Source organism: Dysidea avara, chromosome 2 (genome assembly GCF_963678975.1).
Source record: "Dysidea avara chromosome 2, odDysAvar1.4, whole genome shotgun sequence".
Taxonomy (NCBI): Eukaryota; Metazoa; Porifera; class Demospongiae; order Dictyoceratida; family Dysideidae; genus Dysidea; species Dysidea avara.
Window position 1 is genome coordinate 433,867 of NC_089273.1, and position 17,708 is coordinate 451,574.

Consider the following 17,708-nt stretch of genomic DNA (forward strand, 5'->3'; position numbering starts at 1 on the left):
GACTATTTTAACTCATGGATGGAAGCTCTCCCAGTCCCTAATCAAGAGGCTGTTACTGTTGCAGAGAAGTTAGTTGACGAGGTTTTTCTTCGATACTCTATCTCAGAGCAGATACATTCAGATCAGGGTGCACAATTCGAATCTCAGCTGATGGGAGAAGTATGCAAGCTGATGGGAGAAGTATGCAAACTGTTACACATTAACAAAACAAGCTTTACCACCCTCAATGCGATGGACTAGTTGAGTGATTTAATAGAACGTTGCTTAACATGTTGGCTATTTGTGCAAGTGATCACCCATTTGATTGGGAAAAGCATATTCGTAAGGTGTGTATGGCTTATAATATTAGTATTCAGTCGTCCACTGGCTATACCCCATTTCACCTTATGTTTGGTTGGCAAGCCAGACTACCTTTAGACATTATGTATGGGACAGAACATCATGCAGCTCAATCTCCATCTGAATATGCCAATACACTGAAGGAAAGACTAACAACAGCATTTGCTTTAGTGAGAGAATGATTGGCAACAAATAATCAATGCCAAAAAGAATTTTATGACCAGAAAATACATGGGAAACCATATGAGTGAGGCACTCTTATTTGGCTACATTCCCCATTCACAGGCAGAGGAGCATCACATAAGCTTTACCATCCATGGACTGGACCATACAAGATAGTCAAACAACTATCAGAAGCTACCTATCGCATTCATAAACTCAATGGAAGAAAACAACATAAAGTAGTCCATTTTGATAGCCTTAAGCCTTGCCCAGCTAACATGAGATTTTACTCTACAACAACAACAGACAATCCTGTATCAACAGACAGTCTGTCAACAGACAAACACAACGTCACCCAGTCTCACACACCTGCCATTGGTGAACACCTTGACTTATTGGAAGAGGATGACAATTGGGAACACTCCGGGCCAGCAATGCCCTTAACAGCTGCAGCCCCCAGTATTCGATACCCTTCTAGTGATCGAAAGCCCCCATCATGTTATGACAGCTGTATTTGCCATTAAGGCAAGACAGAAAGTCTTCTAGATCTGCAGTATAAACACATGGAGAGATATTCACTTTCAAATCTACCAGTAATATTGGTATGAATGCCATTAGGCTATGAGGGAAGCCAAACATCAGGTCTTTGGTATTATGTGTTGATGGTTTGGTGGTGACCACTAGTCCAGCCTTACAGTAAACTGTGAGGTTTCAGGCTACACTGTGGAGCCAACCATTACTTGTATCAATTGTGTAGCAGTTAGCAAAATGCATTTAACCTGTTAGCCATGAATAACTTTTACTTGTGGTATATATCCAACTTTGGATAATAACTACAGATTAACAGTTGACTGTTTTAACACAAATAAACATTACCAGCTTGATTAAAATGTGTATTAGTAGATCACCAAGATACTGTGAAATACCGGATATACCTGGAGCAAAAATACAGCACTAATCCTACTTGTGTCACATTCCCACATCTCACCAAACTGTACATTACAACACTTAAACTAGAAAACCAGATTATGATTTAAATAAAACGACAACAATTTAAAACACACAATACTTAAAGATTTACAAACATGATTTCAAACAGCGATACAATATCTCGTGATATGTTCATTAAGAACACGAGGAGCAACCTGTATTATAACAATAACTACACACATGGCACAAAGAAAGGCACCCCTTGACCCACAACACATCACTACACAGACGGTATACACTGAACACACAATACTCCCTAGTTTATGTCATCACCATAGACACAGTACAACTAAACACTAACAGTACAAAAGATATGGGACACTACAATAATGTCAACATAGGTCATGGGATAAACAGATTAACACCTTAGTGATATTCATAACAACCAGCTGACTATATGTGAACACTTCTGTACCATAATAATACACACAGACAGACAGATGGACAGACAGACACAGTTACATACATTATTGTGTTGCTTTTACATGAAGTGAACTTCTTTCTTCTCCGTAGAGGAAGAAGTGTTTCTCTGTTGTCAACCTGATACTAGTATTGACTGGCTTGCCATCGAGAAACCTGAACGTGTCCTGTAGTAAAATAGAGTGTTAACTGTATGTGAAACACTTGAATACATGTTAAATACATCAAATATGTACAAATGAATGACGTAGTCTTATGACAATAACACAGTTTCAACAGTAACTGTTCCATTAGAATAACTCTGAAGCACAGCTCTGACAGCAACACACACACACACACACTCACACGCACGCACGCACACACACACACAGATCCCAAATCGTGTACACATTTTTTGTTGACTGCAATAAAGCGAGTACAGAGAGGAACCTTAGTTAAAAGAAAATTTTACAGATCAAAAATTCTTTTTTAAAATGTTGTTACAATACTGGATTTTGTTAGGCCTTCAAAAATTCCATCACTTCATTACAACATACAAGGTGCGTTGTTCCTCTGGTATACACTGGACACTTTTATACACTAAGATGTGAGCAGTGATTGTGGGTTTGAGTTTGTGTGTGTTATGATGATGAGGTGGAGTTGTTAACAACATGTCATTTGTACCCTAACAGGTAGAACAGGAGTGTCAGTTCTCCATTTAATATAACTGTGTAGATTACTTCCCCAGTTAACACCAGGTCCCCATTAATAAAACTGGTCATTTTCTAACTCTTAAAACCCACACATATAATATACCTTAGTAACAATTCACTGAAAAATGCACACACTGATAAGTCGACTTTTACACAAAACCTCAAACAGATTACTATCACTCTGGAATTATTAGGCTACACAATTTGTGCTATTATATTTGTGATGTAATACAGAATAAAATGTTACCTAAGGGTTTACCCTGTGACCAAGTCAAAGGTTGCCATGACAACAATGTTTATACAATTCAAACATACATGCTACAAACTATTCATAACTCTTTCTCAGTTCACTACATTGAACTGATAATCAATGTTACAACATCTAAAACTGATGTTAGTTGAACATTGATAAATTGACTACTGTGTCATATTCATTCACTATCGGTCTAGTCCTTCATAACAAGTCAGTGAATGTTGTTATAATTATTTATCCTTTTCTGAGTACACAAATGATATGTTTTCTATTGTTGGATGGTTTTAGGGTTTGTACATTTGTTCCAGCTCTACCATATGTACATGGTCAACACATGACTACTACAGTACTACCTTCACACAGGCGTATAATATTTGTATAACACACTACACACAGACAGATGGACAGACACACTTACCTGTGATGGCAACTATCTCAGAAGAGGTGACAACATGGATGACAGGTTGATACTCTCTCCTAACCACTCTCTTCTATATCATCTATGTCATTATCTGCCTGAGGGGACTGCTCTGATCCTCATAATCCTAACCCTTAGGGTATATAACACTGGTCCATTATTGTATGTCTCTAAGGCCCCAACTTGTTCATCACTCTTAGGACTTGTTGGATGAGACTGGAACACCATCTGACCATGAGGGTGTTCTGTGTCTGTCATCTTGTTGAGATCATGTGATCTGACTATCTTGTACTAACGGTGGTGGTCAGAATCACTTGAATCAACCTGTAACAGAACAAGTTTAATGAGACATGTATGACAAGTTAGTCAGTATGGTGTATGTATAACTACTCTACGTATGATGATCATGGAATTATTGTGTCGTAACACAAGTTTATGAAATGAGCTACACAAGGACACAGTTATTAAACTACACTACTAGTGTACATGGTTGAGAGGTAGAGGATGACAGATATACTACACAGTTAACAAAACTATATCATTGACTATGACACAATTGTGTAGCCAGTCAAACACACAAGATAAACAAGTGGTTAGTGACATGTATTATCCTGGAGGTAATATTTGTAGACCAACATGTTACCATCAATATATTAGTTACAGGACAAACAGGTTTCCAGTTTGAGATAGTCAAACCCTCCTCCAGGGCAATTTATCACAACAGCAGCTGAACAACAAATGTTGATTCTTGCAATAATCCCTCTACCTGCTGGTCTGAGCAGTCTGTCTACACATGAACAAAGCAAAAGCAAGACCACTGGTAGTTGTGGGAAATATAGTTATTGTTTCCAGTCAAGGGATGTCCATGTACCACTCATACACTCAGCTGGGGCAGGACTAGTAACACACAGGAGAACTGTACAAGTCTTACAGATAGACGGCACACAACCTGAAGTTCCAGAATGACCCCTAAAACACTACTCAACACAATGACAGGTTCCACAGTTGACATCAGGCCACCAGGTCCTCTCTGTATAGCTGGGTAGACTGTAACAATGTGAACAAAGTTTCTTGTTCAAGATAACAACAGCAACTGGGCAAAACTGAGCATTGAATTTGGAACCGTTCAATTACTAGGTAGTTGATATAGCCACTTGGCTATGATACCTCACACAATACATGCATGAACAAACAAATGAACGAAAGCACACACACACCACACACACACGCACACAATTAGGAATTATAAATTATAGTAGGGATAGTGTATAGTACTGCAATAAAAAGCACTGAAACAAGCTGGATCGGAGTAGTATGTAATGTACAAATAAAACAATAAGAAGTGAATATCCCTACTGTGCTACATATAAAAAAAAATCCTAATCTTTTCTTATACTTGTTTGTGGACTTTTTTTTGCAAGCTCATGACTACTAAGCACCCTGGAAACCAGTCACAATATTATTATAGAGTTAATCACACACTATATATTATGCAACCAATCAACTAGCATAACACACCACTATATAAATTGCTAAACTGTAGTACCTTGGATTCATGTAACTAAACAAGGTGTTGGTCTAGCACTTGAGGTCTTCTATACCTGCCTAGCATCTGTAGGTCTTCAATCTACAAGACAACATAACACACATACCACATACACTGGTAATACAACACACACATGTATACAATGGTCCCTCCATTACCCAAACTCATTGGACCCTAGGTGTTGGAAAAGTTCACACAAATGAAGCCCATACATTTATATACAGAACATTAAAATACACTTTAGGTAAAATACTCTAATAGAACAGTCACTTCCACAGTTTGGATAATCGATGGCCAGATAACGGAGAGACCGCTGTATACAAACACATATTCACCCACACATAAAATACATTATTATATAATGCAAGTTGACTAACAAACAATACAATAGAGTGGTCCCTCCATAATTTGGTCATTGATTAGCCAAACAATCTGCTATAGAAATTATTGTTCTATTAGAGTGTTTTTGTAAGGTGTGAATTACATTAGAGTAAATGAACAATGCAATTATCTGAAAGTACTCAGAGTCCAACTATTTTGGATAATGGAGGGATCACTGTATATGATGTCAACAGGGAAAACAATTTAATCCTACAAATTGGTGTATTCATTAGATAGAAATCTTGCCAACAATCATCATTATTCCATTGCTACGTGACTATTTATAACCTCTAAAGCACCTCAGGCACTATATAACAAATGGACAGTAACTTCTTTAGTTAACTTGAAATAAACTGGCCAAAGCTACAGTTATCAGCTGCAGTGCTAGTTAGCCACTGAACAAGAAACGTTTAACACTACACATAATCCACAAACATGTCATTTGTACACAAAGTGGCCAACTGCACATGAAGTTTGTAGTACTACGCAACACAATAAAAATGCACACACTACACACACACACACACTACACACCAGGCTTTGGGTCAAATACATGAGTATTTGTAGTTTGAAACACACACACACACACACACACACACACACACACACACACACACACACACACACACACACACACACACACACACACACACACACACACACACACACTACACACCAGGCTTGGGGTCAAATACATGAGTATTTGTATTTTGAAACAACATGTATTTGTATTTGTACTTATATACTTCGTGTAAAAACTTAAAATACTTTCTGCAAATACCTCAAATACTTTTGCTTGGAAGAGAATCTGTATGACCTAATCTGTAAAATTCATTTGGTTGGAAGATGATCTCTTTGACTAGTATTGACACCTTAATCTGTAAAAATATATCAAATACTAATTATTTTCTTTCAATTTCTTTGAATGGGAAGAGTTATGAAGAACTTACTTTTCGTTGAAGTTGAATAGTATATAAGTACTAGCAAGTGTTCATAATATAGAGAGCGAGGGAGATACAGCGTTGGACATTCTTTCTCCCTCTCTACTGTATATTATGAACTCTTGGTATGAGCATTTAAACCTTGTAACATATAGTTCAAAAATGTCATCTAAGAAGAGCAAGAAGTCTATATACTCCAATTGTTTTCTGGCAATATAAAGCTACAGCTGTGTTTACCATACATTTGAAATTTTATTAGAACAATATTAAAATAGAGGTGTACTATTGGGTGGTTGTGTAACGTGTAGTTCAGATCAAAGGATCAAAGTACAGAAGTATTTTAAAGGTATTTAAATGCTTTTAAAAGTATTTTTATTTGTATTTCAAATACACCCTGGGTATAAGTATTTGTATTTCATACTTTCAGAGTAGGGCTGGGATGAAGCTTCAAATGCTTCGTGGGTTCGAAGGTCAAGTAAACTTCGAATTATAAAAGTATCCTTCGAAGCTTCGTAATGCACTCATAATCTATGAAAGAATTACAAATAAACGTGGTTAATCTTCACTGCAACTGCTTATTCCTCTTGTGTGATCAATGTTCTTCTCTTCGCTATCGATTTTCATGTGCCACACCCACTTTTAAACCAGCTTGCTACCATAGTTGCAGCCTTAAAACACCTTATAAGGTGATAGATAATACATGCAAAGTGTACTTTTAGCCATTACTTGGTATTTACCTGTGCATGATTGCAGTATAGCGGACACGTCCATTTGTAATCGATCGATTGCGTCATTCAGTACTGTTGCTACGCACATTCCAAATGCTCACAAACTTATTAAATAGGTTTAGAAAGATAAAACCTAAGAAGGATGTGCATAAATACAAGAAAACCTGTAACTTGAAAGTTAACACCGAAGCTTTGAATGTTCGAACATTTTAATAGCGAATATTCGAAAGTAAATTTCAATATTTGTCCCAGCCCTCTATTTCAGAGTATTTGTATTTAAATACTATTCAAAGTATTTGACCCCAAGCCTGACACACACGCACCACACACACAACACAGAGAGTACATTGTATTATTATGAACATACAGACCTTAATTCCATACTCTCCCTTGACCGATAGTACTGTAGCTCAATTGATTCTCCTCCAGTATGAAGTACTCCTTTTCCAAATATATCTTTCATTGCACATGATATTCATGCTAAAAGGTTAAAACATCAAGTTGACATTATTGTGGTAAAGTTGTCAAAACTTTGGTGGTAAATTCCCCAACTATATCATGTGATGTAACCAATAGACAAATTGACCTTTAACATGTTACTGAAGTGTCAACCATGACATTATTTTGTTGCTAGCTACCATCATTCCAATAGGACAAGAAAGCCATAGACTGGACAGAACAACTGAGAACTCATGACATTAAACTGGTGCTCAGCAATAAAGACATGTAATAGCTAGAGAAGAAAGGGTAATAAGATTTCCTTTAATGTATATTGTGAAATGTTACACCACATTTGATAGGACATTGAAACATCTTACTGACATAATATTTATACACAAATACACACATACCATATTTGACAAGTTAATAGCTGCCCCAGATAGTAGCCGCTCCACAGCCTAGAATTATTGTAATAAGAACCGCCCTCGGATAAGAGCTGCAGCTTGTATCTGAACATACTGTTGCAATTGTTGATAAGACATGTTTGAAGCAGGAACCTGGCAAAGGAGTTGTTTTAAGCCAGTAAATATAATTTTTGTTAGAATGAATGACAGTATTGACAGATGATTAAGCAAGGTCAGTCACTCCTGAATCCAAATAAATGAGTCGTGGGCTGCTGCCACACAAGCCCATGGTAGCTACCTTCGCATAATAGCCACAGGTTTTTGCTCATTGAAAGTTATAGTAGCCACAGCCATTAACCGGTCAAATACGGTATTCTACATAGTTACACAAGCATTTCAGGGCCAGTGCGTAAGTATTGGCAACATAACTTTATGAAATGATAGAGTACACAAGGACACAGAGATGAGAGGCAGAGCATGACAAGTGATCTCAGATATACAACAACGTTAACAAAACTATATCATTGGCTATACATTGAAATGATCATGTAGATAATGTAAGTAAGAGATATTATCTTGAGTACTGACACAATGGGTTGTCAAGTCACAACCTTTCATATCAACTATTCTAGTTAACAAACACGATACAATAAGTACAGTAACACAAGTAGCTATTAAGTGTCATTCTGACATTTTATTACATAGAAATCTATCACTAAAACAAGGGCCACTTGTTGATTTCGTCACATTTCACTAGAGAATATTACAACTGAGCAAGTTGTATTCTGTTACTACACCCAAAGGTGTCTACCAGTTTAGTACTTCACAATTAACTGCTACATAAGCTCAACATACATGATCGGGTCTGAAAACCTGACACAATCACACAAGCCTAAAGTTATAGTATAACACATTGAATACAAAGGATGAAATGCTTGCGTATAATTAAACAAAATCTGTAAACTTTTGGATGCCTTTCTCTTAGTGAAGAAATGGACAAACAATAAACCTGGATATCATCTTATTTGCCTACTTGAGAGAAGTTCGAAATCTTTGTTTCATTGCAGTAAACCCAAGGAAATGTAAGTTATGGGCATTTGTTTGCGGCACGTCAAAATGGTAGACGGAATCGATCTTTCTTCTCAAATTCATCCTTTGTACAGTATGTAGTGAAGAAAGGTGGCACACAGAAAAACTTACCCACTAATCGATTTCCCTATTCATGTAAAAAATGATGGTCAAAACTTTAACTCCATATATGTCATTCCATTTGTAAGTTACAACTACTTTAGTGCTTGTATTTTATTATCCCTATACTTGTTGTATAAATCAATTTTACTGATGTTGTTACTTTGTAGGGCTGTAACTATGAAAGTTATTGGCATATGAGGCTGAAACTTTGTCAGAGGGTACACTTGACTAAGTAGATTATAAATATGTAATATATAGGAATTGTATGATAGGTTTAAATGTAGTACTAGCCACTTGTCTCACTGTATAGTAGTACTGGCAAACATGAGTAGCTTTTGCTTGTGGTCTTACAGTTTAGCCTACAATGAGTTGTATATCAATGATTATGTCACTAATATGAGTCACTTGGTAATGACGAGAATGAGTATTAGTGATATTTGTGTAAATCAGATCAGTTATCAGTATCTGTTGCTTAATTCAGATATTGGAATTATAGGCTAATTTTGTTATCTGTGCAACATACGTTAGTTGCTGAACATGAAACTTTCACCACTACACATCACACTATGTACCTGCACAAACCTGTTACACCACAATACTAATGTACACAACAACACCCATCATAACTATTACATTACCATATATGGCAAACCGCTAACTACACATCTTTGTAAACTACTGGACTATTGTGATCTACTGGACTTGGACTGGATAAATAACTACAGTATTGAGATATAGTCCAGGGGTACTTTGTAAATATCAGAACAGGGTATAAAGTCTCTTGTTTAATCAGCCAACTAATCCACAAATGTGTCATTTGTGCATTAAGTGAAGTTTGTAGTACTACACACAACACAACAAAAACAAACACACTACACACACTATACTACATACACATGAAGTTTGTAGTACTACACACAACACAACACAAACAAACACACTACACACACTATACTACATACACATGAAGTTTGTAGTACTACACACAACACAACACAAACAAACACACTACACACACTATACTACATACACATGAAGTTTGTAGTACTACACACAACACAACACAAACAAACACACTACACACACTATACTACATACACATGAAGTTTGTAGTACTACACACAACACAACAAAAACAAACACACTACACACACTATACTACATACACATGAAGTTTGTAGTACTACACACAACACAACACAAACAAACACACTACACACACTATACTACATACACATGAAGTTTGTAGTACTACACACAACACAACACAAACAAACACACTACACACACTATACTACATACACATGAAGTTTGTAGTACTACACACAACACAACACAAACAAACACACTACACACACTATACTACATACACATGAAGTTTGTAGTACTACACACAACACAACAAAAACAAACACACTACACACACTATACTACATACACATGCATATACCCACCGACTCACCCACATACATATGCACTCACGAACATCACACCTACACACACAGCTAAGCGATAGTATCGATAGTACAATGGATCACAATAGTTACTCATGAAGACAAAAGTGATAGCATTGCATCACTATCTTAATAGTAGCTAGGATTCATGCTAAAAACGTTATCTATCACTAACACTTTAAACCTGTATATCTTTATCAGTGCTTTCTTCACTAACCAGTGTTATACTTCACAAAACCATTTACGTGCACTTGGAAGCATATTAATATCAGTTGAAAAATGTTCACACTAACAAATGGAACATACTAAAGGACTTGCTACAACTGCTGCCTTTGAAAAACGGATCAGACTTTGTGGGAACAGTTTTTGTGTTGCCTCATTGTCTGAGTTGTGTAATACAGACAACACCACCAACAGCAAACAGGCATAGAAATGTTTGCAAGAGGATATACAGAATCAAGTTGTCTAAAGAAATATCCACTTGGTAATACAGTAATTCAGCAACTGCCGGGATACAGTATTCACTATCGTGATATTAGATGAGAAACTACTGTATCGTGATTACAGATTTTTGCAAGCAGAAAGTGTCAAACAGTGTCACTGTGCTTGTTAGTGGAACTGACAGTACATCAGAAATGGTCCAGTATCTTGTTATAGCCTAGCAATTGTGGCATGTGGTGTGATAATGACCCACCTGCCCGCACACCAGCCTCGCGCCTGCTTGTACTCGCACTTTTTAAATCTTCTGATGAGAAACTGAAAATCATCAAATAGTTACCTTATGAACGAGATTACTCAGTCTTGCGTGGCCAGACCACCTTTTACTCTTTATCATTGGTTGGGAAAAACAATGACAAAGAGAGGTCTGGCCAAGCGCATGAAGCGAGACTAGAGACTACTACTGGTGGAGTAACAAAACATAACAGACCAACTGGAGGATTATACATCCCGTACAAACACATCATAAACACTTACTACACATGCTCACTGATAATTTCGTTTGGTATCGCTCCTGCAGCTGGTCACCTTGCTCCTGGATCCGATCCGATCGCGAGATGTATCAATACTTTCCGGATATTACCTACACCAGTCTCGTGATTTGCATTAGCCTTTGGTAGCCTCGTTTTCTTCAGATCCTTGTCGATAGCTGATAATCACTCTATAACAGGTGTTTGTGTGTGTTGTGTAGTATATTACAGTATGATGAAGTGTTGATTCTTGGTCGTGTCTCAGTGTGTCTTCGGGTAAGGGTAGAGGGTGGGGCGACTTAGCAATGCACAAACGGTCCTGACTTGTTTAAAGGACCACTGTTCCATCCAGACGATTTATGCAGAGAGGGTATTATTAAAGTTGGAAAAGATCAGTGCAAGAGTAAAGTATAATAGAATCACATTGATCAGTATCTCATTACTTTATGACAAATATTCTGATGTAGTGATTATGTCAGCATAATTTTGGGAAGCTGTCAGTGCTGTAAGTGTGGTTTTGAAAACTGTAAGAAAATGTGCACAGTTCGTTAAATATGAGATGTTCTAATAGAGCAGTCAGAAATTCTAACATGAAAAACTAATTTAGGGATCATAGGAGTGTACCTGAAGATAGCATAAGTGACCGATTATCAAATGAGGTTTACACTTTACTATCTCCAGGAAAGCAGTATTAACCTCAAATTTTCACCAGGAGGCAGTACCTTTCTCATAGAATATCTCACATAAGGTTGAGCAATAGTATCCGATTAGTGTCCGTGTTACAAGTGGATTTCTGCATTCCGTATAATACGAAATATCGAACACCGCTACCTAATATCGAATGACCGTTAATTTCCGTTGATCAGTTATCAAACATTTTGCACCTTTTCTACTCTGGTAACCTCAGTGCAACCTACACACTCTTAATTATTATATCAACATGTTAACTGAAGTACCATGATACTGTAACTGAAGTATAGTTTTGATACAAGCATGCACTTGTGAGTTACAACAGCGAATCGTTTAGTGTTAAAGGCGTACAGTAAAAAGTCAGCACACTATGAGCAATAACACAGTCTTATTATCCTTGTTTACAACAATCCTTTCTATACAGTCTTTGTGGATACATCTTTCACTCGGGAAAAAGATAAACAGTTGGCCAATTCTGCCACCAAAGTCACACTTGACTTGTAGTTCTTTCACGGCAATTCCTGTTTTCTTTTTCTTCATTTCTTCATTGGTAAGCTCATAAACTACACTATTGGAATTCTCCATATAAACATTTTATGCAGAATAATACTGTAAACTTCTGAATACATTACGTGATTTTAATGTTTGATAATAGGTCACTATACTAGTGGACATTTAATCCCCAATTTAGTCGTGGTTGAAGAAGGGATTAATTGTCCACTAGTATATCATCAGGTGAAGGCAATTCCATGCATTTGTTTCATTGCTTTTAAAACTTAAAATTCTTAATTTTCCCTTATATATAATATATATATATACTTGTTTGTTGTTTGTGGTTGTTTACAATCACTGGACTGGACTAGTGGACTGGACTGGTGGACTGGACTACTGGACTCAGGTGTTTTCCCTTTTTAAACAAATATTTGGGCAACTGGTTGTAAGTATGTTAGTCTCATGTAGTTAGCAGTGTTGGGCAAGTTACTTTGTAAAAGTAACTAGCTACATGTTACATATTACTTGCAACTGAACTATTTAGTTACAGTTACATATTACCCATAAAATAAAGTAACTGTAATAATATTACATATTATATTACTTTGTATCCACAGCCTTAAGCTGTCACGTGTGAAACTACCACCTTATCACGTGACATGATTGCGTTGTTGGACAATGTGCAAACCTTGGTTATAAGTAGGAAGCTGGTGAATAAGCTTCATTCAGTAGGCCTCGTTACTTCGTTGTGGCTAGGCGTTACTCAGAGGATAACTAACGAGATTAGTAACTTCGTTACTTGGTGAAATAATATTAGGCTTGTTACAGTAACTATATTACTTAGGTAACGCGTTACATTCATAAGTAAAGTAACTTGCGTTATATTACCTGTTTTTATAGCATATTTCGTTATATTACTTTGTTACCACAAAAGTAATAATATTACGTAACGCGTTACATAAGTAACATGTTACTCCCAACACTGGTAGTTAGACCACTCCCCCACACACAAAGAAACCCACACACAAACAAAAGAAAGGTGTAATCATGCCAGACTTGTCAACATTGCCCAGTTTCAGCTATGTACAGAGGTTCTAATAGTTATTACACATCAACAAATCTAAAACAGAAGTCACATGCAGTAATATAATTTAAAGTTCAAAATGAATCAATTTGATTGGTTGAAATCTTGTGCATGTGATTTCGCTTGTTATTGCTGTTGTGCAAAAACTATATAGAACCTTTGTATCAGCTATAGAATAACAAGACAATTAACTGTCACCACTTAATTTAGCGGACTCCATGACTATAACTTGTAGGATACATGGTTACTACAACACTACATACACATGTACTGTATGGTTTGTACTTCATGATAAAATAAATGGTAGTCGTACAATAGAGATTATGCCAAGAGAGAGAATTGCACACAATCCTATGATAACAGACAGTGCCAAGTAGACAGGTTCACCTGCATATTTTACATTCAATGTAGCAATAGTTACAACCAGTTGTCCAAATATGTGCCAAAATGAAAAAAAAAACTGAGTCCAGTAGTCCAGTCCACCAGTCCAGTCCACCAGTCCAGTCCACTAGTCCAGTCCAGTGATTGTATACAACCGTTGTTTATTTACCTTTTTGTACAATAATTATACCAGCGTATAACGCATTAAAAGACTTTACATCAGACTTGGTTTCATCTGAATGGGCACACCAACTTCAATTACTGAAAAGTGTCAAGTGGCTAGTGCAATTTGTTTTTAGCTTTGTCCAACCCTTTAAACAACATTACAAATGAAGAACAGTGAGAGGCTGGTGCCTCTACAATAAATCCAGTTAGTACGGAAAATACAGATGATTCCCGTGACAAACTTAGAGAAGTTATCACTTGCTAAATCAACACCTTGAGCTGTCAACAAAGATAAATAGGACACTAAGGAGGAGAGAAAGTTAGTCCATGATGGATACATTGTATGTACTGTGGTATCACAGTTGGGCTGAAGTGATGTCTAACAGTGACCGATTGATACTGCCTGACTGACATACCTTCAGACAAGTATAACTCAATACGCCTATACGTATATGACTATGGGCTTGATTTTTTCGGTCATGCAGTAGAAATTCCTCTAAATAAAGATTAAAAAAGTGTGTAGTACACTGTGCCTAAAGGAAGCATTTCAAGTTATACTAAAGGCACTATTGGGTTTGATTATACTTAACCAATACTGCCAAGGTGTCATGAAGGTATTGTGAGGCTGGTTTCCGGGGTTTTTTGAGACTCCATGATCCTTAATATACAGTACTACTGAATTGTATGATAAACAGTCACACTAGTTAAACTGCTCTACTGGGGCAGTCTGGTAGAGCGATGGAGCACGATTGCTAAATTATTTAGCCAATCACTGATTGATGGTATAGTTCCAATTGGCTGAACTTATAACTACAGTTCACTGGGTGATTATTGTGATGACCTCAGCAATTATAGGCCCATATCTGTGATTCCTGTCCTTGTCAAAGTATTAGAAAAGTTTGTGTCAATTCAGTTTAGTTGATACTTGGAGCAAAACAAACTACTTCATCCACACCAAGGTTCCTTTTGTTGTTGAAATCAGATATTTTGCTTCATGTTGTATATACATTGTATACATGAAGAGAAAAAAGTAGTGTGTGCTGGTTTTCTTGATATTCGTAAATTGTTTGACTCCCTTAGAAAGAATCAGCAATCTTGGTATTATCTTGGTTTCAAAGCTATTTAAGTGATAGAAATCACAAACACTGTTATAAGTTTTCAGAACGGAGAGAAATGAAAGGTGAAATCGCTAATAGTGAAATGAGATTAAACTGGTAAAATATGTCACATGGTTCAAATTAAAGTTTTCATTATATCAGTAGTAGATAATTCTGACCTAAAATCAGTTCATAAACAAAGGTACTTGGGTGTGTAATTTTGACTGTATGCTATCATGAACCTACCATGTATCTCAAGTTTGTAAGAAAATGTTGTACTATCTTTAACTTATTAGTTGTCACAAACATTGTCTGAATACTGACCTACTATAGTTACTGTTAAATGTATTAGTCTTATCTCACTTGTATTATGTCCTTCCTGTGTGGGGTCCTCCACTTTGTCAGCAGTCATTGCACCTGCTGGAACATATACAAAACAGGACAGTGTGGATGTGCAAGTAACTACCTAAGTTTGACCATGTACATATTATTATGTGTATCCCAGTACTGCATGACCATTTCAGAAACCCAGTCCTCTTGTCTAATGTTTCACCAATATCAACAAGTCAAATGTATTCCTTTGATAATTCAGTTTGATCACTGCCATTTGCAATATAATACCAGGACAAATGATAGATATATTTCACTATTTCACAGAGGCTACACCTTCAGGTTACTGCTTCTAACTGGTAGAATACAATACCATCTCCTTCCATCCTATTATCAAAGACCTCCATTACCAGTGATCCTGCCATGATAATATCATGCTTATCTACTTAATGACATGTAATAATTAGCTTGTGTTCATCGTCTGTTTTGTAATTGTATTTTATATGTCCAGTTGTTCTCGCTTGTAGTTATATTTTTGTTCAGCTAACTTTTGTACTGTATATTTTTAGTGTCGTTGTGTGTTATTGCTCCTGCAAAGAAGAATGGCTCTAGCTGATTGCATGGAGTTTAAACAGCAAATCAAATAATATGAAATACTTTGGTAGAGCAACCAGCTTAGAGAAGAAAGAATGTTTATCAATGTTAATGGACATTTATTGACAAACTTGTAAAAAAAAAACTGTTGATGTATGTAGATAAATAGATTATAAGATACGTATGTAAATCTAGACATTTCGATCTTAGTGAAGTCAACAGCTACGACTTTGACATTTTGACCACATATGTGACCGGATTTCACATAACAAGGCTTCCACACACACAAAATCAAACTTACGTTTTTACCAGAAATGGATTGCTGGCCTAATACACTATCACATTCCACACTGTACTTCCTTCAGGACTGGCAAGTCTGGTTTCTGTGGCAGCTTTCTTCCGACCCTGTCAAAGCCACGAGTGGGAGATTGGCGCCATTGAATGGCCATGGCTTTGTGATAATGGTGTGTAGTGAGCTGGGACTTCACAGAGAGCTCACCAATAGTGTTCTCGGTCAATTTGGAGTGATTTGAGGGCCATGGAGAGCCCAAACTTGGCCTCTGGATTCCAATCGTCTTCTTACTCCATTTTATACCCGTATATTAAGACCACCATCCACCCCCACCCTCCCACCCTATTACTATCACCTGTGATATTATTACTCACTCGAGAAAAGCTGCCCAAAACAGGGCTAATTTTGGGTATCAGAAATGTATACACCCACTCAGTGATAGCTAGTAAATAGATGCATACTTGGTGCAAATTTTGTTTGCACAGCTGTAGGCACTGGGAAGTTATTACACAATGATTACTTAAAATCGCCATATCTCCTAACGAAGTTTTGTGCGTCGAAGCCGGGTTTTGTCAAATTCAGTCACATATATCCCCAACCATTGTCTTTAGCTCACTTTAGCTCATATAGAAAACTAGCTATTGATATAACCATGATTTTGAGCAACATATTTCATGACAGCATCTGTAACACAGACACACCATCATGTGTGTTTGGTGAGCAATTGGTATATTAAAAGAAATTCCCATATGGAGTCTCCAGCCTAAATAATGGCTCTAAAGACTGCAGTACCTGTGTCACTCAGAGTGACATAATTACATCTAAGCAACTTTCTAATGGTGTCCATGCCTCTAGTATTGTGTTTAAACTGAAGTTCAAGGAGCCAGTGTGTTCACAGTGACTGGTACACGTCTAAAAATCCACTCGTGAAAATGGCCCGAACAAGTCAGTGGTATAGCTGTGGTGTGAATGTGTAGTGTATTGGTATGGCTATCCAGTTATGGTGAGAAGTCAAGTTTAATGGTGTGTGTGTAGATCAAAAATTTAAAGATAAAATTAGTCACAAATTATGTTATAATCATTTTGAGGATAGTATTCATTTGTTGTGAGCTATGATTTTTTGAACACTACTCAAAACCATCATGTCTATACTGATTAAAAGTTCGTATTCCACATGTAGAATGACCCGGAAATTGAATGGTGGACCTAAGGGAACTGTGTTCTCCTAGTAGCTGTAGACACACTTGCAGTACAT

At 36.8% G+C, this 17,708-nt stretch overlaps 1 protein-coding gene and 1 long non-coding RNA gene across 18 annotated transcripts in view; one reads left to right on the forward strand and one right to left on the reverse strand.

Moving 5' to 3' along the window:
• The window catches only part of LOC136246413 (uncharacterized), a 339,040-nt gene that overhangs the window by 26,616 nt on the left and 294,716 nt on the right, over positions 1 to 17,708 (reverse strand). The gene's annotated exons all lie outside the window — the stretch shown is intronic.
• The window catches only part of LOC136246420 (uncharacterized), a 423,931-nt gene continuing 417,586 nt past the window's right edge, over positions 11,364 to 17,708 (forward strand). For all 3 annotated transcript variants that reach the window (XR_010696411.1, XR_010696409.1, XR_010696410.1), the window contains exon 1: positions 11,364 to 11,528. This is a non-coding gene — a long non-coding RNA (uncharacterized lncRNA). The remainder of the gene's footprint in view (positions 11,529 to 17,708) is intronic.